The sequence below is a fragment of the Sinohyriopsis cumingii genome, chromosome 6, assembly GCF_028554795.1.
Source record: "Sinohyriopsis cumingii isolate HCF-2022 chromosome 6, ASM2855479v2, whole genome shotgun sequence".
NCBI classification, from domain to species: Eukaryota; Metazoa; Mollusca; class Bivalvia; order Unionida; family Unionidae; genus Sinohyriopsis; species Sinohyriopsis cumingii.
In genome coordinates, this window is record NC_142966.1 from 115,022,050 (window position 1) to 115,046,970 (window position 24,921).

General features: G+C 37.1%; 1 protein-coding gene across 1 annotated transcript in view; it reads right to left on the minus strand.

Annotated features, from left to right (window-relative positions):
• LOC149797775 (uncharacterized) overlaps positions 1-24,921 on the minus strand; it is a 255,380-nt gene that overhangs the window by 174,199 nt on the left and 56,260 nt on the right. Inside the window, exon 2 of the mRNA XM_089962720.1 lies at positions 4,403-4,454. The gene's annotated coding sequence lies outside the window, so the exon portion shown is untranslated. The remainder of the gene's footprint in view (positions 1-4,402; positions 4,455-24,921) is intronic.

Sequence of the window (24,921 nt, forward strand, 5' to 3'; positions counted from 1 at the left end):
TGTGCAGAACGGCCATTAACTGAATTGTAATATAACCTGTCTTTTTTAAAACCAGATAATCACGATATAGGGTTGGAAGTTAGACTTGAACGTGAAAAATTATGTAAAAGCTATTTTTGGGGACAAAATGAAATTCTAATTAAGTTAACCTTCTTCTGAAAGTTCATAAACCTATTCAAAACTGGACTATACCAAAGGAAGTCTCACCAGGCAGGCCAATCGCTTCAGATTATTCAAGTGAGACTGAGCATATTGTCGAGTGGATATATGTTTATCTAAAACCTTCAGATCAGAATCATTTTTTATGTGTAAAAGATACAAATGAAAAATGTTAGTACAATAAAAGCACATAAACCCTTATTCTGAATACAGCAAAAAGTGTGTGTGTATGTGTGCGATTTGGATTTTTAACGTAGCTTTAACAATTTTTCAGTCATATCGCTACGATGTCTGCAGTGTGACAGTTTACAGTGATGTCTAGCACTGGGGCATCATGCCGCAGACATGTAGCATGATGTCCCACCCAGTCACATTATCCTGACACCAGGCCGACCAGTCCTAACACTAACCTCTTAATGCTGAGCGCCAAGCGAAGCAGCTGTTAGTACCATTTTTGTAAGTCTTTGGTATGACTCAACCGGGGATCGAACCCACGACATCCAACAACCGAGGCGGACGCTCTAAACACTAGGCTACTGGACCGATCAGCAAATAATGATGGTATGTATAATCACAGGAAGCATGATCAAGGTTTGGTTTCATTTAGAAAGGTGATGCTTGACACTCCAGATGTAAATCAACCACATAAAAAAAAATTAAATTTTCTTAACGTTTTATCCTGAAATGAACGACTGTATTTTGAATGAAAGGATTTCTCTCCAAAAGAAGGTACAACTATGGGGAAGAAGTTTTCCCCAGCTTATGCAGACATGTTGGCAAAGACTCAAAAGTTTCCATTTTTCTACGTCGTTGTTGTTGCTCACATGTTCTTCTTTTTGGACCAGTTCAGAAGAAAATACAATAAGTTACCTAACATTCATCAGTTACGATGCAGCTAAAATTAGCAATGAACGTGTGTACATCTTAGATTTAACAATAATCTCGAGAAATAAATTTCAAGGGAGATAATTTGGAATTAGGTTCTGTTTAAGGAAATTAATACTCCCTAGTTGTAACACAACACTTGTTTCCATCCACGCATGCAAGTAGGGGCACTATTAAATCTCAAATACTAAGGTATCGACGGATCTGCAACGGCTTGTCTGGTTTGTGAGTTTAACGTAATTTTTTGGTACAATATAAAACTATACATGACAGGCAGTATATTTCGTGGAGGAAGAACTCCGGAAAACTCTGAGAAGAACCAACGACCCATGGGAAGCTACTGGAATTTTTTTCGCGCACACACATGTTGGCCGATTCGAGACTCAGAGCTGAAATGTCAGTGATCTGTAGTGGCGAACACCTTAGACTATTCGGCAACCATGGGCCTCCGGTTTACAACAGAGAGCAAGACTTTCATAACGCTTGTTCATTGCTTTTCTTCGGACTACGAAAGGGAAGTTTCACAATAAGGGAACTTAGGAAAATTAAATCTGAGTCATTAAGAATAATAAATATTCACAGTACAGCATAAGTCATCAATCTGTTTATTGTTTATTTTAAATGACTGATTCAGCACCTGCATCAAAATATACTCAACACAAACATTCTGTTGATTGCCACAAAAGCTTCTTGAAGCTTCAGGAATATGAATTTCGGTTACAGGTTATGTACGAAATAAGAATACAGGAAAGCTTTCGTGACAGACATCCAAACTAATGAGTATTAACAAACCAAATTGTTTTAAGTGTAAACATGCTATAAAGGTTGTAAGCTAGTTGATTTCCTAATTAATTAAAGTACGCACCTTTCCAGTAAGAAACATTTTAAAAACAAAAAATGCTGCTAATACCTAATTCAGTTTTAAAGCGTGTTTTCATGTGAGTGTTCTTTTTAAAAACCAGGTGGGTCTTTGGTCAAAATTAAGTATTACCGCTAAATCACAGTTTCTACTTATCTAAATAAACTTTCGAGTTTCAGGTGCTAATTGTTTACTGTACAATGGCATTGTTCCTCCAGATGGTGTATATGCAAGCACCTGGGCTTTCGATTTCCTGTTTCAGAAGCTTGTGCATGAACAAAGCCCTTTCGAGACACAAAACGAGTCAGGAATTCTTATAATACACTCATGCCATCCAGCGAAAGATACGAGCAATGGATGAGTTCATTTGGTTGAATTACTACGCCAAATGGGAAACTTTTGTAAGTTCAGTTTGCAAAATGACAACCTGAACCTCAGAACTGATTCGTTTATTTTCAAATCAACCCGTGATTTTGTTTCATACTGTTATCTTGTTTTACTTGCTTGAACTTCTATCATCATTTAACTCTTTGATGAGATAAATCTTTAACTCTCTGATGAGATAAATCTTTAACTCTTTGATGAGATAAATCTTTAACTCTTTGATGAGATAAATCTTTAACTCTTTGATGAGATAAATCTTTAACTCTTTGATGAGATAAATCTTGCATAAACTTCATGATAAGATATTCACGATATGCAGCCACGCAGAGAAAGAAAAAGTTCCATTTATCATATATATGTCTTGTTTCTGAATTAAATATTACCTCACCCAGCCCCCACAAACCAATCCCTCGTAAATTCAATTCAGCTTGAAGCTTATGAATAGGTTTATCATGCAAATATCGGCATTGTGAGAGAACGGTAGATTTAGAATGAAGTATTACTGCATTCAATCAATTATTGTTTTTTACATTTTATAAAACAAAAGCCATCTCGTATTGAAAGAAACTAAAAAAAAAAGTGAATAGTGACGATTTCAATACATTTGGACCTTATCGGAAATTTGCAAACCATGATGGTTAATAATAATTTGGAAATACAAAATGACCCCTTTTTGTTATTCAATATATAGGGGATGCTCTCCAAATATTATGAACTTCTGAGAGAGTGATAGTTGTAAGGTGAAGTTGTTTGCATTTGCAGCATGCAACAGTACTGGGCTTAAATTTCATTGGATATTACCTCTTTTTTTGTACTGAGGCTTAAATTTCATTGGTTATTATACTTGTGGAAATTGTACATAATCTAAGCACACAAATGACCAATATGGATGATCCCGCGTGCACAAAAAGTCAACCTTAATTAGTCTAAAATACACTATCTTCAGCAGTTATTAAAATAGGGAAAATGAGTTTTGCCAGACTACACAGTACCGGTTTCTGAAAGTGCAATGAATGAATTACCGACAATATAAAATGTATTTTAAAAAATGTTATCTCTTTTTTTACAATTTGCCTCCGAATTCCATTAAGTTAAAAATGATCAAGCGAAGCTAGCAGTTTGTTTATTGATTGGTGCACATCTAAAGCAAAGCTAAGCTGTATTCTCTAAATCCAAAATAAACCCATCAATCAAATACCAAAATAAAGGGAATTAAAAGATCTTCTAAAAATACATAAGATGTACAAGGTTCTTTTTAAAAAGCCAGTGAGAAAAACCTGAGAAATGTTTCTTCTTTAAAAATTTAACTCGATGCAACATACGAAGCTTGGCGCCACCATACATAACGATAACTTTCCGCTAGAATGTTGAATTGCCGGACGGGCCCTGACCAATCTCTTGGGACCAGTTATAATAAATATAATCAATAATTATGTGTATGTCTTGTCGTGTGTACACTTCTGTATGTTTGTGAAGCAATGGGGATGAACAGACTATATGACTTGGGGCCGAGTCAGATATCACTGCGCAACCCACAGCCCTCTCCGCCCACCCCCACCAGCTTAAGGACCAACAGACAGCCTCCATTTGCTAATACGGCCTGCCGCGGCTTCCAGCAGGTAAAAAAAAAAGGTGTTTGAAGGAGATTATTAGATTTTGGATAAACTCCCTTGCGTTACAAACTCCCTTCCCTCCTCGCCGAGCCGGGAAACGCGCTCCATGTCTTTCCGCTTAAAGACACGCATCAGCAGTGGATACATTGGCCAATATACCATGTGGCTAAAATACTTGCTCTTGGATTTGTAAATACGGCGAGTCGTAATACTGGATCTGTAAACGAATATTGTCACATTCACGCACCGAGACTTCGTAGGGGGTGGATGGTGGGTGGGTGGTGGAACTTGTCTTTGTACGAGGTGCTGCATTTGTGTAAAGGGCTACTGGTAAAGCATAATTCAGTACAGGCGGGTGGAGGATGGCATTCTGTGAAGCAATGGCTCACAGTTATATACTGTATGGTAATAGTGATGACGTATTTATTTCACAATTAACGATCCGTAACATTCAGCACTGAGTGTGTGAAAGAATAACGTATAATTTAAAAAAAGGACATACCTTTTTGGTTGCAGACTTGGTGTAGTGTACGGCAATATGGAATGTGCATGCACTGAAACAGAAATATCACTGACACTTACGAATAATCCATTTAGTGGCAATGAGGAGAAGTGGATTTTGTATAAAACTTGCAGAAACAGAATATACACTGTTTTTCTCTGCGCATAATAATTGCAAGTAAATGCATTTTTGTCATTCGTGAACATCATTGACAGCAGTTCCTAAAAAAAGGTAGGAAAGCCTGTACTGGCCATGTCAGAATGTAATGCTGGAGACAATGACCAACTGTATACATGTATTTTCGTGATAACAATGACACAATTTTCGGTCCCAAACATTATGATGATCGTCAAAATGATCAGCCTGGAATATATTCATATTCTCTACCCTTTCTGTACATGATGTATGTATGTATGTATGTATGTATGTACGTATGTGTGTGTATGCATGCATATATGTCTGTCTGTCTGTCTGTGTGTATATAAGCATGCATCTATCTATCTATCCATCCATCCATCTTAAGATCTTTCTCTCTCTCTCTCTCTCTCTCTCTCTCTCTCTCTCTCTCTCCATCCATCCATCCTCCTGCGCGCCGTCGCTCATATCTGACATGGCCGACAGATCTGTAGTAAAAGGTCATGAACTATCAAGGTCATTGTCAATGTTTCTTGAAACAACTACCAGCTTTAATGCGTACATTCCAAAGCCAACTATAAACAAGGCTGTCTCAATCAAAGTTGGAAGAGAAACAAAACTATCAGTTAGAATAATCCGGAGCACATTTTAAATGTGATACTATGTTATTTCGAAAATTTTTATTTAAAAAGCAAACAAACAATTAATTCATACGATTTATTCTGCGTATCTTCATAGTATTCACCTGTGTCGCGGGGTGCGTGGGGAAGCTATCAGCTTGATATTACTCTATTCAATGTAGAACTAACACGTGCGTTGGATAGTAAACACTTTTCGCGTATAGTTGAGTAAACATCCGACTGATGCAATCAAATGATTAGAATATTCTACGGGTGTATATAAATGTGTATTGTTTCTACTTCTGTGACCAAGTTTTATTGGCGTCTTTCTGTGACCAAAATACTGACATATGACTAGAAGTGTCGAGAAAGAAGTTACCCAAATAATTAACATTTCAGCACAGATATTTCTTTTCATTCGTCAACTTGACACGTGTTTGCAATAAACTATTTCACCACTTTTTTTAAAGCGGCTTATTTGATTATAGTCGCTCCTTATTTTCACTTCATTCTTTAGTGAGTGGCAACATTGCACTATAAAACCTGTTTTGAGCCAGCCTCAAAGTGGAAAAAGAGAAAATAAGTACAGTGAATCGTCTCTCATAGACCAGGGTCGACGAGAAAGGCGTGGGGGGGGGGGGGGGCGGCGAGGATACCTAAGAGAAAAGCATATTTTCCAATATATTTAGTATTTGTTTCCTGTTGGTAGCTGCAGCGGATCGTTTAAGAAATGGAAACTATGTTTGCATGTTGTTGTTTTTTGTGTTGTTGTGTGTGTGTGGGGGGGGGTGCCAAGGAGTATCGGAAACGGCGGTGGAAAGTGCGGCGACGGCTCACTTGGTCCCCAGTGCCCACGGTTTACATGGTAATGTAACAATAAAAAATAACCATTAGATTAATGTAGTCATTTAAGCCAAAGTGTATTCGATGTGAGAAGAATAAATTTACAACATCATTAGTACGCCGTGTTTCCATGCCTGAAAGGTAATGCAGTTTCCAATTATTGTGGTTGGTCACAAAATGTTTTTTTTTTTTTTTTATATTATATACTTAAGACTGAAAACATACAAACGTACTGGTGAAATATATTTTGTATCATTTTTTATTCAGTAGTTTTGTTGTGGGGGGGGGGTTATACATGATTTTCAATAAATATTTAGCCAATAATTTTCTAGATTTCATTCATGATTATACTGCTATATTTCTTGTGCTATAATGTACAAAACGACCTCTGGATATTCGTTGCGGTTCATTGATGCGTGAGACAAGAGGAGTGTTTCCATGAATTTGCCTACGTGCTTCCGGTCATCATTTGCAATGTATCTGTACAGGAAATGAACACCTTTGTACATTATCACAATTTATCAAGACATGTCTCCTTAAGTACACGTAACTATTTTACTGCACTCACTTATCCATTTTTTCACTTGCATGTTACGTGCAGTCTGTCAGTTCTGAAAGCTTAACAACTTATTCTTACGTTTTAGAAGCTTTATGTTAATAATAGAGATGACGTCAACCTTTTAGTAATGACGCGTGTGACTGAAATGCAAAGCATACTCCTCTAACCAGAACCGGCCTAAGGCCGATTGGACCGATTTGTCCCTATCGGGTACCGCGATTACAGGGGTCCAGCTCGTTAGTTCGTTAGTAATTTAAAAAAAATATGTATCTAAAAAGAATGTAATTTTAAAGTGATGGGAAAAAAATTGTAAGTTCAATATCATATAAAACTTGTTTAAAAGTTTATTTCCGAATGCCGTGTTCACACGGGGGCCCCGAACGTAAATCCAGGGGGCCCTGCCAAAATAGTCCAAATCGCGCCCCGCGTTTGCGAAGGCCGTTCCTGCCTCTGACGCTCTTGATTCACGTTCGGTAATAGTATATCTAACCGCCTGAAAACAGAGGGGAAAGCACGTGACTAGTGTCTTATCTATGTTAATAAACCATGTCATATTCTTTGTTTTAATTAAATCATATAATAACACCTAATTACCTCACAAATAACCTACTGACGTCATATAGAACACCTGCAGAATGTTCGAGGCATCCGAATACACTTCAGAGGATTGCCATCAAACTTCAGTGCAGTTATAGTAAACGTAATCCTTAATCTTTCATCCAGTGACAAATTGAATCTTACGAGGATTGCAAAAGATAACATTATTCAGTTCGTTTTATAAAGTTCGTTTGAAAGTATCATAAAAGTAAGACCCTTTTATTTACATAAACCATCATTGTTACTGTCGTAATAGCAGACACTTCCTGATTTAGTGTCAGTGTACATGACGTTACATCTTCGCTAGCCAACGGTTGTCGATCCACTTCGTTCCACAAATTACATTCAGTATATGAAAAAAACAGCCGATTAATTAAAGCCTGTGATAATATAATATTTTCCACTATGCATCGAACGTCTCTTCAAATGCCTCCTTCACTGAAGTTAATTCTCGCTCACCAATGGCAAACAGCGAGCTTTATCAACGTGGGCAATCTTCCGTAGATTTGCAGCCATCTCTAAAACAATAAAACTGTCTAAACATTTAAGAATATGACAGAATTACATCAGTAAACGTTATCCGAGTCGGCCTAGATCTTATTCATGGAGTACCTTAAGTACGCCGGGATTTTACATTATGTTCTATAACCAGTAGCTTTCCTTCCTTGACATTTTATGTCACTGCGTCACTGTCATCTGCCTATGTTACCTCACAAGCTTGTATCTGCACGATCATTGTATAAAACGTGTTTTTGTTGCCTGTCGACTGGCGTTAAACTTTTGCGTGTGTGTGTGTGTGTGTGTGTGTGTGTGATCACTTATTCGGCATAAAGTAGAGCAATTTATACAACCAGCATTGTCAACTGGACCTTTAGCTTCCCCTGGATACAAGGTCATAGTTCATTATTCACAAACTGATCATAGTCCCACCATTAAAGTATATACACTTACTTGGCATTACAAGTGGCATTATAATCTGTGAGTCATACCTTGGAAACAATTAAAATATTCCCACTTTCCCACCTACTCGTGACCAGAAGGTCGAAGTGTGATTCCCGCGGTCTCCTAAGTCTTCACCCTTATTAATACGAATAGGTCTCGCCCATAATCGAACTCATCTGAGATTCTGCGGACATAAGCCAATGGAACAATTATGATCAAAATGTGCTTGGAAATTTGGTCTCTTAAAGTTTCACAGGACCAGTCAGTAAGATGCTTGGTGGTTGCTCGTAATCGAACTCATTACAGATCATACGTTCCAAGGTCTGATCAAACCCTAACATATAGCATGGTCTCTCGAGTGCTCACAAGCTCAATCAGATTTAAAGATCGTCTCATTGATGTGCGTGTTTGTCTTTCAAAGTCGACCTCATCTTAGCTCTTAAATACACACGCTTAAATGTCAAATCTGATTTTAAAATATGACACAAGGACTGTTCATATGTTTAGCATTATCACTTCGTTAAAATACGTGGATGTCTCTCAACATCGAATTCGTCTGATCGAAGCTGGAATGGGGAGTTGGAGGGAGAGACAGGCAGATAGAGAGCGGTGTCGGCACGCGAGCACCCTCTCCCTCCCCATCTCACTCCCCGCCCCCCCCCCCAAAAAAAACCCAAACCAATCGGAACGCTTTATAGAAAAAGTTTTCCTTACAGTTAAATAGTTAAAATTGTATCATGAAATCGCTTAAAAAGCAAGAACTTCCGGGGGCTGCGTCCCTGATCCACCACCGGTGATTCCTTTGTATAGTTCTAATGCCTACTTGTTTACGCTCCCCCAAAACGATATTTCTACATCCTCTCCTGTGATGATATAAGCTTACATACAAAATCTGGTATATGGTGTTCACACGCAAATCAGATACAATATCGCCTCAACTGAATGTGTGTATGTTCCAAGACAATTAAAAAAGAAAATCAAAAGAAACGACTATAGTGTCATTTCAGCGATGCTGTTCGGTGTCCGATTGACCAGATGTAGCTCATAATAGAATCCGTCCTACGTGCTGATCCGAAATGAAGCCTCTAGAGTGTTTATATGTATGTGTTGTCGTACTGACGGACAACGCACCGTGGACGGACGGACAACGCATCACGGACGCCGGAGAAAAGGCCATACTTTTATTGGTTTGGTATTTAGCCAGTCAAGCTAAAATTCTTTAAAATAATTGAATAAACAGATAAGCATTGCAAAAGAAATATAAAAAACCTAATGAACATAAACTTTTAGCCAAATATCCTGATCAATATACAGGCAAACAATCAAGAAAATGTAGTTGAATTTAGTATATCAAATAGATGTCGATAACGTGAGACAAAAAGCGATATGAATAGAGATCTGTTTAAACAATGAAATCGTGGGAAGCACAGCATGTACCCCGTATATTTGTATTATAGAAAATAGACATTCACCGTACTGAAGTGATATATATCTAAGTGAGAATAAATCGTTCTTCCGACAACGATTTTTTTTATTGCATCCGGAGGAAAAGAAATATAAATAGCAACCTAAATAAACGATAAATAATTTGTGAACGAAACCCTTCCAATGGAACTCGTGCGTTACGGTGAATATAGAAGGTTAGTATATTGCGATTTTTCAACCATGAGAAGTAATTCGCAGGGACGTCATTTCAACATTTTTTGAGGGGGGAGACAAAAATTGATGGGGGGGGGGGCAAAACTTGATTCATGCAAGTATCAACGCGCTGGCTCAGGCTGAATAACTGATTAGAGAGAAAGTAATAGCAAGGACGTCATTTCAATTTCTTTCGGGGGTGGGGGTGGAGGCAAAACTTGACGGGCTTGTTAATTTTCGTATATAGGCTACATCAGTTTTACAGCACATGCAAATTCGTCCCTGGTAATTCGTATAATAAGAATAAAAATAATTGTAAAGAATAAGAAATATAAATATCGAGAAACAAAGAACAAAAGCATATTAAATTAAGCACATTGCCATAGTTTCCATTAATGTTGGGAGACATTTTCTCAGTCTTTTTAATACAAAAAGGATCGTTCAGTAATTCGTAAGATCGAATTGACAAGAGTTAAGAACGGTGATTAGGCGGCAAAACGATTCAAGCTTTAAACGAATCCTACGCATGAATATGACGCAATATATGTCAGTATTTATATCTCACGATGTACGTTTATAAAGACTGAATGTGACGGTCGACGCGTTCGCTAAAATCAACCTAACGACAGACTAACCGGTTTCAAAATCGCCGACCTACGATTACGCAGACGCCAAACCCTATCATTTCAGTTTGTGAGGTTCCCAGGGAATGGAAACAAAAAATCTCCTCTTCAGCTTTGATATCTTTAGAGACCGGTTTTGTTTTCATCAAAAGAATAAAATACAAGCGTTTATTTCACTCATATATATATATATATATATATATATATATATATATATATATATATATATATATATATATATATATATATATATATATATATATATATATATATATATATATATATATATATATATATATGTGTGTGTGTGTGTGTGTGTGTGTGTGTGTGTGTGACATTTCAAGTTGCATCATGAAATGATTTCAACAAGAACAACAAAGATTATTTTCTCTGGCTTATTAATTGTCACAATAATTCTGAAAAAATCGCACAGGTTTCAATACATTATTATTTTAAACACAAAACATCTTGTTTTTGAGCCACAATACCATTTGTAGAAAACAAATATTAAAAGTAATAGATGAAATTGCCAGACAGTATAATGGTAACCCCAATGTTATTTTGGATACCGTTTATAATCATTACAGAATGTCGTACAGTTATTTGATTCTTACTTCATGCAGTTGTGCTCATACTATCAAAAGGATCTGTGGATTATAATATGGAGATACAAATTAGACAAAATGTGTTCTATGGATTATAATGTAGGGATACAAATTAGACCAAATGTGTTCTATGGCTTATAATATGAGCATACAGATTAGACCAAGAAAGGAGATCTAGTGAACTGCAACAACTGGCGAGGAATCACCTTACTATCCATCTCCAGTAAGATTTTCAGTCGCATCATTCTCCAACGCATCACAACAGCTGTGGACGGCATCCTACGCCAGGAACAGGCAGGCTTTAGGAAGGACAAATCCTGCATCGACCACATCTTCGTTCTGAGACAGATCCTTGAGCAGTGACATGAGTGGAATGGATCCCTTTATGTGGTCTTTGTGGACTTTGAGAAGGCCTTCGATAGCCTGCACCGAGCCTCTCTGTGGAAGATCCTACGACACTACGGCATCCCCCAGAAACTTGTCAACGTCATCAGGTCCCTGTACAAGAACTTTGAGTGCAGAGTCATCCACAACAACCTACTCACTGAACCATATCAAAGTGGAAACCGGAGTGAAGCAAGGATGCATTCACTCGCCGATTCTCTTCTCGCTGGCCATTGACTGGATCATGCGCCGCACTACAGAGGGCAGGAGGCAAGGAATACAGTGGACGCTTACCTCAATGCTGGATGACCTGGATTATGCCGACGACATCAGGTTGCTGGCGAGCAGACACCAGGATATCCAACAGAAGACACAACAGTTGATACAGACAGCAAGCACCATAGGTCTTCGAGTCAACATAGGGAAGACACAAGTCTTGAGGAAGAACACTAGAGTGGGCGACCCAATCACCATCAACGACCAGCCTCTGCAAGAAGTAGACGAATTCACGTACCTGGGCAGCAAGGTAGCCACGGATGGAGATTGCACAAGGGAAGTCACCACAAGAATCAGCAAGGCCAACCAGGCCTTCACAATGCTGAAGCCCATCTGGAGGACAACAAACCTCAGCGCCCACACGAAGATCTATATCTTCAAGAGCAACGTGCTGAGCGTCCTTTTGTACGGGTCAGAGTGTTGGAAGACCACTGCTAACATAGAACGCAAGCTCGAAGTCTTCCAGACCAAGTGCCTGCGAGGATCATGATGATCTTCTGGCCAAACATGATCTCGAACGAGGAACTCCGGCACAGAGCGGGCGCAAGCACCATCGTTGATACCATTGCAACTCGTCGATGGAGATGGCTCGGCCACGTCTGCAGAATGGCCCCCTGACTCACTACCAAGGGTGGCATTGAGATGGACTCCACAGGGGAAAAGGAACCGTGGCAGGCCCAAAGAGACCTGGCGCCGAACCGTGGAGCGAGAACTCAAGACCCGAGGCCTCACCCTGCAGACCGCTCCCATAATAGCAGCCGACAGACCGAAATGGTGCTCCCTTGCTGTCGCCTCAAGCACCAGACGGCGCAGAGAGGATTGATTGATTGATTGATTGATTGATTGATTGATTGATTGATTGATTGATTGATTAATTAGACCAAATGTATTCTATGGATTAAAATACGGGGATACAAATTAGACCAAATGTGTTCTATGGATTATAAGATAGGGATACAAATAAGATATGGACTAATTAGATCAAATGTGTTCCATGGATTATAATATAGGGATAAAACTTTGACCAAGGGTGTCCTGTGGATTATAATATAGGAATAGAAACGAGACCAAATGTGATCCATGTATTATAACAAAGGGATAACAAAAAAGAGACCAAAGATGATTTATCAATTATAAGATAGGGATAAACTTTAAACAAAAAGTTAATTAAAAGTAGTATGACGACAACAACTTTCATATAATTATGAGGTAACTTTACATCATTATTTTATTGGGGTTTTTTTTCGCAAGAGAGAAAATATAAATAGTTATTGACTGGTGATATATAGACGCTTTCAAATGGCTCACATTGATTTACTCCAGTTCTAATTTATCCTAAAGAGTGATGCCGGCTGTAAACCTTTCGAAATGTGTTGTGTCAAGTTCAAATCTTAGCTGACATCTTAGACCTTACAGTCTCATGTTAAAAGCTACGTGAAAAATCCTAATCACACACACGTTACAGTCTTCAGCGATAAATGCTTTTATATATATATATATATATATATATATATATATATATATATATATATATATATATATATATATATATATATATATATATATATATATATATATATATATAAGCTATAAATCGTGCAACATGTGTCGTTCTACATTTCTTAGCATTTGAATTTATTTGGTCTATGTCAAATCAATATTTGTCATATAATTATCTGTTCAGATAAGTCCAACATATGTCACATAACCATAAGACAGTTTTATCGAGTCACATTAGCATAGCTGCATTTTCTATTGCGTGCCATATATCTTTATACTCTTTTATATGGTTAGCTCTGCACACTTTTTACTTCCTGAAACTAGACAAAATATGAATGCATGTTCAATCAGCTATGATAGTTCATATTTACGTTTATATCGTTGCAGCCAGAGATAAAGGGCTCGAGGTAGTCGAGTGGTCTAAAGAGCTAGTCTTTCCCAATCACTGCCATCTCAACTCTGTAAGCGTGGATCGGAGTCTCGGGCTCGGCCACTGTGGGCATGTGAAAGAACTTGCCAGTTGCTTCTCCTGTGCTTCTCGCAGGTTTTTTTAATATACCCCCCAGGTTCTTTCTCCACCATCTATACTGGGATACATGTATAGCCTGTCCTGTGCTGAAAAATGGCGTGAAACCCACAACAACAGCCAGGCATACACTTGTAAAATTTCACTAAAGCATGGTGTTTGTTTTGTTTTTTTATATTTCATTTTATTTTTTTTTTATTTTAATAATCCCATTCATATTATAGGAAAACGAAACAAATGTCTCTTATCTTATTAACTGGCCTATCATCACAGCAGACCGATTTAGGTCCTGCGCTTTCTAATATTTAGCATCTCGTCACAGCAGACCAATTTTAGGTCCGACGCTTTCTTCTAATAAGCCTATCGTCAAAGCTGGCACAACCATGCCTACTTATTAGCATTCGACACCATACAAAATCAAGTTTGCTTCATTTGACAATTATGCCGCTGTAGCCTTATATGAACAGTAAGTAGAGACCGAACATTTTGTCAATTATGAAGTTATGCCTATTTTCTTTTATTGGTACATGTTATAAACAGTCAGTCAGCAAGGTGACGGACACTAGACCAGAATGTCTCTCAAGCATATAAACGTGAGTGTTATAAGGGAAAGCCTAATACCTATTCTAGTAACTGGTCATCGGCCGATGGCTATCTCACGTGCGGACTTTCAGCGAAAAGTTAATTATAGAATTTCAAAGCTTTAAATGGAGTTTTCCAAATACATACTTAAAAATTTAAAACAAAACATAAAAAGCTTAATTGTAATTCTCCTCTTGACTTGGACAAATAGGCCAAAATGTTTTGTAAGTCCCTTTCTACAAACCTATTGTTCTTTGAAAATATGGGTCATACTTCCATGACAGGGAGTTACTTACTAAAGGAAAACACAGCAATGGTTCCTTTCAGGGATACAGACAGTATAATCATAACCGAAATATCAAATCTAGAGTAAGATATCTCTTCTTCGGCATGTTCCTTCTTGAGTCGATTCTGCCATCCTATACTCGATTCATCAGCGGTAGCCAAGGGTAGAAAATCCACTTCGTTCAGCATCTATTCCAATCATATTTATCCGGATGAAACTATGCGAGTAGCCTTTGTGGATGAAAGTGTTACTTTCTGTAACAAGCCAAGTCAGTGAGGGATCGTACTCAGTGGCGTCCCATTAATTTAATCTGTGGCAAAACCGAGCAAAGCGGTTATCGTTACTTCTGTTTACTTACTGCTTTGCAAACAAATAAAGAATCAATAGCATCGTGATCTTGCTTAAAAAAATGCCGTATCCTTATGGATAATGGATGTTATAATCACTCAGAAAGGAGTTTTCAAAAAGCAGCAAAAAAGAAAAAACAGGATATGTTATCTGGGCAAATATTTAGCTTAACTGTCGTAAAAAAAAAACAGAAAAAACACTGTGATATCTGCATAAAAAAATGGAACACGCGTTAATTTTACACAAATTACGTTTATGATTATTTTCTATTATTATTCTTTCAACGGATGAATTTCCCTCAATTTATATAATCCACGTACCATTCAACGATTGTGAAGATATTTCGTTGGTGGGGGTAATTTAGTCCTTCATTTTCATCACCAATATCTTCTTCTTCTCCTCTCTGTTTTCTTTATAGTTTCATTCTCTCTGAGGTATCAAACACTAATAAAAGTGATGGTGATAGCTTTTATTTAGTACATATATAATTAAGTATTGGCCAAAGTTGTTAAGAAAAATTACACATACGCAGGGATAATATTTAAAGCATCGAACTGTAAAAACAGTTACCTTGCTAATATCACCATTATATCTTATATACAGACTTATACTTAGGATATATATGATTTCATTCATTTCTTCTTTGACTAAATTTTAAATAATTACGTCTAACATGCCTGTCATCAGTGAAAATATTTTTCTGTGTTTAAGTATATTCATACTGCATTGCAACTGAAAGCAATCTTAATGTCAAATAGTATGTACTTTATCAACCGATTTAATTTTATTTACTAGAAAGATATCAAATCTGAGCACAATCGGACCATCAGTTTATGAGAAATCAGCCTTTAATTTCTGAATGTTTTAGCCACATGAGTTTCGCCATTTTGCTGTAGAGGGCGCCACATTTGCGTCGTGTAACAGGCAATTTCAGTTATTGTTGTGGTAGTTCTGTCGGGTCTATTTACAAGGCCCCTATCTTTTTGTGTGTGAGAGAGAGTGTGCGTGCGTGTATGTATGTATGTATGTATGTATGTATGCATGCATGTGTGTGTGAGAGAGAGAGAGAGAGAGAGAGAGAGAGCATGAATGTTTCTTAGCATTGCAAGTGTGAGCAACTGTTACATTTTCAGTCGTAAATTCTCAGCTGCGTGGTGTTTGAAAATAATAAACATGATGTAATGAATTAGTAATTGTTGTCCACAAATTTCATATAATTTAAGGTACATACTATCATTCAATACAACATTACATTACTTCAGTTTCTGGGACATATTCATGTTGTCCTAGAATAAGTTTTGCGGAATTTATGGATGCAAAATATGTAGAAAACATAACGCTGAACATACAGACGTCAGTACAATGGTATATATCCGGATTTAATTCTTGAATACATCATTAAGAAGGGTATTGGGTTGTAGGGTTTCCTAGTGACAAAACTTCTCAAGATTATTCATGTGACCCGTTCCGACAATGGAACCTGTCTGTCATACTATAATAGAGACCGGGTAAGTAACTACCAAACAGTTCGTTCCACACCTGACCCTCGATCTCAGGCTGCTATTCGCGTCCATGAAGGCAATCTGCCATAATCTGCGGCTTGTTTTAATCCTGATAGATTTTTCTATTCATCCAGCCATCGTTGACTTTTCTGCATTACACCAAACTGAAATCACCGGCTCCGAAACGTAAGAATTACGCAGATTTTGCCTGGCGCGACGAAGTTACGTTCATCTACAACTTGCGGTACTGAGAGATACAGTGTATGCGACTCTACGACACTTCGTTAATATGATAGCAGTGGTCGATGCAAATGTAAGTTTTTATTTACCATTCACTTGAATGAACTATAGAAATCCTGTTCCATGATAGAATTATACATTTGTCACTTGGAGTCTACGTGGTTCGACTTACAAATACTGTTTTTAAGACCTCTTGACTGATGAGCGCCTTGCGGCCCATACAGCACAAGGGCGTAAAATGATTGGCTCAAACATTATTACTGGCATTATTTAGGAAATAAATAAACTTAATTCAGTAGACTCATTATTTGCTTTATTTTTTCTAAATCGAAATGGTATTTATTAGTAAAATGTGCATATTATATTGTAACGTTTGAGGCAAGCATGATACTCTCAAATGCACTCTTCACTCAGGAGGTATAGAAGTTTTTTCTTTCGGATTTAAAAATAGATTGGATATTTGAAAGCGCATATCTAATTCTTTCATGAAACATGATTCCAAGAGTGTATTTGGGTGAATGGGAAATAAAAACTTCCTTTGCATCTACCACTGTTCTACAGCACAATAAATACGATAAAATCATGTTATATTGCATTATTTTCTCTCTCTCTCTCTCTCTCTCTCTCTCTCTCTCTCATTTTTATTTATTATTTTCTTCGCAGTTATTCCTTTTTCATTTCGAATTATATTTTTTAAAATTCCATTGTGTGTGTGTGTGTGCGTGTGCGTGTGTGTGTGTGTGTGCGGAAATATAGGATGGCACGATAAATACGATATTTTTTATTATTTAAAAATGCGTCCTCTCTCAGCAGACAAAAGACTGCGTCTGGTGTCTTAATCAATATTACACCTGGTAACACCCATCATTGTAACACCAGTTAATGGTACCGCATGGTCCAGCCGTGGGTGTACCAGAATTTAGAATGCGGGCAAGATCTGACCAAAAGCCCGCCATCGTACAATCACGCTTACCATCGAATGGTAAGAGGAGCCGTAGCGGACAAAAGCTGGTCCAGTCAGAACGTTGCCGTTGAAATTTTAATGGCATATGTTTAGAATTCAAATTTCATGTATTGTATCAAAAAATGTTTGTCCTTAAAGTTCCGTTTTCTAGGTCGAGATTTTAGAATGTATATGTTGAATTAACAGTAGTGGTTAAAAGTTATATTTTCTATGTCGAGGTTTTAGATTGTGTCGTTTGAATTACATAGCGGTGGTTGAAATTTCAATGTCATACGTCGAGAATTTCTAATTTACGTATTATTAAGTCACGTGTTTAGGCTCGAATAAACAGTAACACAAGAAAGAGTGAAAACAAACTTTGAAAAAAAATACAATAGTTTAATTCCCTAAAAATTTCTGTAAAAAATCCAAAAATAATCCAAGAATAAAATTTTAGTAGTCCTAATAACAAAATATTCTACTGATTTCAAGTTCGAATTCCAATGAAGAATCCAAGATGGAAGACGATGACATATGATGTAACCTGTAGTTTTGAAGTCTACAGTTCCTTGTAGAAACAAGAATTATAACTCCGGTTTTGGAAAGCTGAATACATTTTTTTTATAAAAGAACTGTCTTTGATTAAGAATCTCACATGAGCACATACATTTTCCAGGAACAAAAGAATTAATCCTTTTGAATCCAAGTAATTTGAAATAACTCCAAACAGCACAACATACAACTTCCATTGTAACAGCCCAGCTTCTACTGAGAATAACCCTCCAAAACAGAGGTTACATCGTCTCCTAAAACGTAAACAAGGGTCACGTGATCATGTTCTAAAAGCTTATAGAAATTAGGTACTTGTTAAAGGTCACGCACACCCAGTGTGAGCCTGACGAAAACCAATCATTTTACTCTAAGAAATAAAAAACATAAAAAATTGTTTACATCTTAAACACATAGTCCCATCATGACCTCGACAACAGCCAATAATTTTTTTTTTAAAAATAGAACTTGTTTAGGGGGTTGCTGCAAATTTTGAATCAAGGTCAGGATTTAGATCAACAGCTGGTATTTATAAAACAAACAGCCATGGTCAAACTATTTTCTAAAAAAAAGTATCATCTCTAGAGAACAAATTCACATTACAATGGCATGTAATACAAAAATTTAACAAAAAATGAAACTGACAAACAATTAAATTGAAATAAATATATATTAAATCAGATATAATTAAATCACATATACATAACATTATTGGTTCAAAGTGCTTATGTTGAAAGTTCCATTTCATATGTTGAGTATTTAGATTTCATCTGTTGAAATACACAGTGCTGGTTGAAAATTCAACATCCAGTGTCGAGTTAGATCATATCTTCTGAATTACACGGCGGTTGTTGAAATTTTAATGTCATATGTCGAGGGTTTCAATTTAACATGTTGAATCACATTGATTGTGCTGAAAGTTCCATTTCGTATGTTGAATTTTTAGATTGTGTCGTTTGAATTACACAGCGGTGGTTGGACATTTTATTGTGCTCGTCAGAAATTTTATTGTTATGTGGTGAAATGATGCGTTGGTGTTAAAAGTAACATTACAATGTCCACTTTAACAATTCAAAATAATACCGAGTGTTAAGATACATCATTTGTGTATTCATTTATGAGGCGCCATTACGTTTCATGCATTTGCAGTTTGAAAGTTAAATTCACAGGTCGAGAATTACTATGAATTTCTTCGCTAGAGGTCGCTATAGTGAACGGACCGCGTTATTTTTAAACAAGGAGGCTGCTTATCGTTGCTGTGAAGTTCAACAGTTGAAATTTAAATACTCACCATATGAAATGGAACTTTCATCACAAACAGTTACACACAACGTGTGAATTAGGGATTCTCGACATATGATATTGAAATTTCAACCACCGCTGTGTAATTAAAAATATGCACTGTAAAACGTCGACATAGTAAATAGAACTTTACACCACCACTGTATAATTCAACACATAAAATCTAAAGTCTCGATCTAGAAAATGGAGCTTTAAGGACGTGCAATTTCATCCAACACGTTATATTGGATTTCTCGACATACGACATTGAAATTTCAACTGCAACTTTCTAATTGGACCTGTCCGCTACGGAGCCTTATAGAATGGCGCGGTTTGTCGTCTGATGTTCAAGTCTGGTAACCCATGACTACGCAGTGCTCCAAGTTTAACTGGTATTCCACTAACGGCATTACCAAGTGCGACTGATTAATGATGTCATACGCTGTCTCCAGTTTCGGGTCGAAAAGACCTAGGTCGCAATGTGTGTGTGTGTGTGTGTGTGTGAGAGAGAGAGAGAGACAGAGAGAGAGAGAGAGAGAGACAGACAGAGAGAGAGACAGACAGAGAGAGAGAGAGAGAATCTTATAAATGGATTCAACGAACAGAATGTAATGATGAACATGTACAATATATTGTGTTATCTTGCCGCTTGAAAACGAACAATGAAAACGGCACTGAATTCAGGAAGACAAAAAAATGAATCAGCGCTTGACAACATTTATTTTTCGAAACAAGTGTTTTTTTCAAGAAAAATAAGTGTTAGGCAAAACTAGACGGTCCAAGAAATACAGTCTGTAATGAATGGGTGCTAACAGGAATGGATATATGACGGTTGGCACTGACGACCCTATGGAGTATAATACAGCGGTCTGGAGGAATTACCACTATAGGGCTTCAGTTACTATTCAATACATTGTGATCGTTTTTAATCCCCCTCCCCGAATCTATACTTCCTAATCAATACTAGTCAAGTTCTTGAATTCGTTTTCCGTGCCGTTACTACGTCCAATTTGAACTGGCAATATAAATCGAGTCTGTGATAAATGTTTGCACTTGAAATGGAGATTAAAGGCCAAGTATTATTGTTTCTTTTTCCACTTATTTTTTAATCCTTTGAGCTTGAAAACCTGAGTAGACATTATCTCCCACTGATAGGCGCTTGGAAGTGAATACTATAGCGTACTTGAATCGCGGAATGGCTATCGAATACGCAATGGTCCGGTGGAAGTTTGTGAGCTGAAATAACTAGTGATATACCAAAAATCAATATTTACTTATCAACGACTAAAATCCCGAAAAATCGAAAACAGTCTAAAGTTAAATTATGAAAATATTGGGCAGATTGGAAAAATGCAATGCTTTCCGTTGCATTGGCGAAATCAGGTTTTCTTAAGGTTATACAAGTGTGTTCAATCCTTCGTATTATGCAAATCGCAAAGAGAAAATAAATATACCACATAGCTTATTTTGGGCAAAATATTTGCCATTAACTCTCTGAGAAAAAAAAACGTAATATTTAATAATGTTTTACTTCATATTTTACTGCTTTTATATCTTTGAGGTTGATTGGTCCAGCATAGGTTAGAAAAACACAAAAGGAAATGTGTTTTCAATTTTGATTCATTTAACTTATCTAAAGAGACTGGTTATTTGTCAGTTTTATCCTCTCTCTCTCTCTCTCTCTCTCTCTCTCACACACACACACACACACACACACACACACACAAAGTTTGATGTCATTTCCAAGCACGGATGACATTGCTGTTTCCAAAATCTAAGTATATATCGTTATTTTTCAAAGTTTAGACTGAGCAATTATATCATGATCTTTTCATACATTCTAACAATTAAATTTATAACTCGCAATGATTAACGATATTTCCCTAAGGGTCGCTTGATGAATATTGTATGTGGGAGAGAGGTGGTCTCACGGAATTTTAAAGAAAAAATATTGCACTTTTCAGATTTTGAATCACAAGTTGTGACCTAGAAAACTATATTCGCTTGAAATTACCGTTCCATCAAAACACTTTTACAGTAATGGATGATCGCCTAGTTCTAGACTGAGGTCACACAGAACATCAGACCTAGTCCAGGTCAAGGCTGTAATTCAATCGGTAAATATGGACACTACACCAAGTACTAAATAAGGATTAAATGTATATATGGAGATTGTGCAGTCTCTTGCATCTGCAAAATAAGGACAACTCTATCTTAAGAAGAAGTTTCCATGTGGATAGGCGGTGCAAATTTGCATTTAACACACGTTTCGTAAAAAGTTTGGACATCACCCCAGTGGTTCGTTTGACTTGCGCGGAAACTGCAGACGGGCTGAGAACCAGACAAGCCAATCATTTGTTCATTATGGTAGTCTGAGCATGGTTACCATTACATAGGGATCGCATATCCCCGACAAGTTTTTATGTTGTTGTAGAATCTGTGATTCATATGGGGAATCCAAATAACGGATCACTGCATAGTTTGTAGAGTCTATCAATATTATGGATCCCCGGGCAGCGGGTACCTAACAAGCTTTTGCTTGTAGAATCTGTCATTTCTACGGGACGACCCCAGTAGAAGGTCCTCGACTGTTTTTTGTTTGTAGACCTACGGACCAACCGAGTAGCGGCTCCCTGACTAGTTTTTGCATGCCGAATCTCCGGTGGCCTAAGTGATTAGAGCGTCCGCCTCAGATGCGGAATGTCGCAAGTACTAACTCCGGCCGAGTGATACCAAAGACTTTTTAAACTGGTACTAGCAGCTGCCTCGAATGGCGCTCAACACTTAAGAGGTTAATGTTAGGACTGGTCGGCCTGGTGTCAGGATAATATGAATGGGTGGGACATGATGTCACATATCTGCGGCAAGATGTCCCAGTGTTAGATATCACTATAAATTGCCACATTGTAGACATCGAAGCAATAGGACTCAGATTGTTGAAGATACATTAAAAATAAAAATGAAAAAAACACAAACAAAATGCTTGGAGATTCTGTAATTCTTATGTACTTTTTGTTATTTTATCATGCCATTTGCAAATGAATCATGACTTCTGTATTTTTAATCACTGATTACAATGCATCAGTCGTTGGAAAAGAGCTTATAAGTCCCTAACCGTACTGTCATCAATGTCACGCTATTCAGTTTTACATCTTGTTGCGAAGTCCAAGGTTACCATCGTATTTTCATCCAGGTTCACTATAGTGCAAGCAAATATTCCTGCAATCATAAATGCACATTACAGTGCAATTACACCAATCTACGTGTACAGCTTAATTAATCTGAATTAATCGTCTGCTTGTCAAGGTTTACCGGAAGAGGTTATTTTTATTGCATCTTCATAATTTATTCATGTACATCAATCACTCTTAAAAGTACACTATTCATATGCTATGGTTAGCTGGCAGGCATTTTGGATTCCTTGTTAGGGTATATTCATTCTCTCAGTTCAGAAACTGTAAAACTTATGACTACCGTAGATACTTGTTTATAAGACGAATCCAATTGCAAACTGTTCACGTCCAGATCTGCCGTCGCATAATACGCCGTCAAATTTGGGTCTGTACAGTTTGTTAGGAGTAATCGGTAAAATAAACAACATAGAGCCTGATCTGCATGCGCATTATTCTTCGGCAGATCAGGATCTTGCAGTTGCAGTTTGACGCGATGCATGAAAGAGTGCAAACGGTAATTCATATAGTGGCACAAACTTACTCAGTGCGAACGAAAACGATACTGTTCGTGCAGTGGTAATAACGTATGTATCACGTGTAACGGCCGTAGCGAGAATAAACGTTTTATTGACTCTCCAATACAGCCGCTTTGCATGGCTGGCAATATATTTCATCCATGGCAAATTATATTTTTAATACTAATAAACCACAACTTTCTCATGAGTATTAATTGTCGTTGTGGTGGAGATATAACTAACAGATACATCTAAATCCAGATAAACCGAAAAGAAGCCGACCGAGTCACAAGTCCCGAGCAATGACGTCATCCACAGTAGTATATTTTGGAGAGGGCGAGGCCGGTTTTCCACCTTATGCTATAGACATTTCCTATTTATTACAGTTAGCTAAATAAATATATGAAAACACTTCTGTACCATTCAGTTCGAAGGAACTATTACATTTTAATTTTTCCCCATTGTAATTTTTCACTCTCATGTTGCGGTACGTCAAGGCCGCTTGTAACGTTCAAGTTATTACTACCTCTTATATGGATACGAGAATACCTTCTTTGTGCCGCTTATTACTATCGCGTGTACGTGTGCAAGAATACATTTTACCATATGTAAGTTTGAGAAATGTATTATCTCGTGTAAGGATATGGAAACAGCCCAAGGCCACTAGTAAATTTTAAAATTATTACGATCCTGTGTAAGGGTAAGAGAACCCCTTGAGGCCTATTGTAAATTGTAACTTATCAATTTTTCTTTAATCGTTTTTTTTTTATATATATCTATATTAAATTATTACCATCTCGTATAGGGGTACAAAAACCGAGGTCACTTTGTAAAGTTTAAAATATAAATATCAAGTTGCTTCGCAAAATGTTTTGGACCGATTCTGCTCCGAGAACATTTCGAGATCATTTAGAAATGTTGTAATCACCATCAACCAGTATATATAGTATGAGGCTACATGTAAATTTATTATCATCTTGAATTTGTTTCAAATGCGGTTTAAAAGTGCGCACGTCATTTTTTTACATTTTAAATACAAACGGCAGGCTATGAACTATTTAATATGTTTTTTTTTATCAGTAATTCTTTAATTCTTTTTATATCTTTTTTATTATTATAGAAATACCAACAGCCTAAGATCAGCAATTCCAGTATTTTCAAGAACGATACTACTAACAAGGGATGAACTTGTCACATTACAGTAAGATTTGATTTATCTCACTTTGCCATTAATTGTGCTGCGTAAAAACAAAAATAAGTGTTCGCTGTTAGCATGACCTCGTGGTAGAATATTTTGACATTTCTAATTATATAGCTGGTCTCATGATGCTTCGGTTGCAACTTCGATGCAAGAGTTGATACTAAACAACATCCTTGTACTCTTAAAGAAATGGTTAAAATAAATTTACAACTGATCTCGAAAATTGTATCCTTGCTAAATCGGTGGAAGAGTTTCTTGCGACGCAGCATTTTTGTAGCCCTACCGGAGTAGAAGACAATTAAGTTTTTTTAATTATTTTCCGTTCGCTGTACTAGCACAGCTCCGTGGTAAAAGATCTCGCCATTTAAAATTTAAAAGTGGCCTCGGACTCCTCTCGTTGCACTTTGTGAACGATATGTAGCGAAGCAACATCTTCTTACACCTAAACGAGGTGGTAACAATTTAAAATTTACAAGTGGTCAATGACTGAGTAGTTCAAAATTGTCCTTATCTTAATTTCACTAGCAGTAATAAATGGCCAACTCGCATAATAGTGTAGACTAAAAAGAAGGTCTCGCACTCTCATTGTGCATACTACTCTTACCTGCTTACACGCACCAATGACTTTCCCATGTTTGATATTGCTGGATA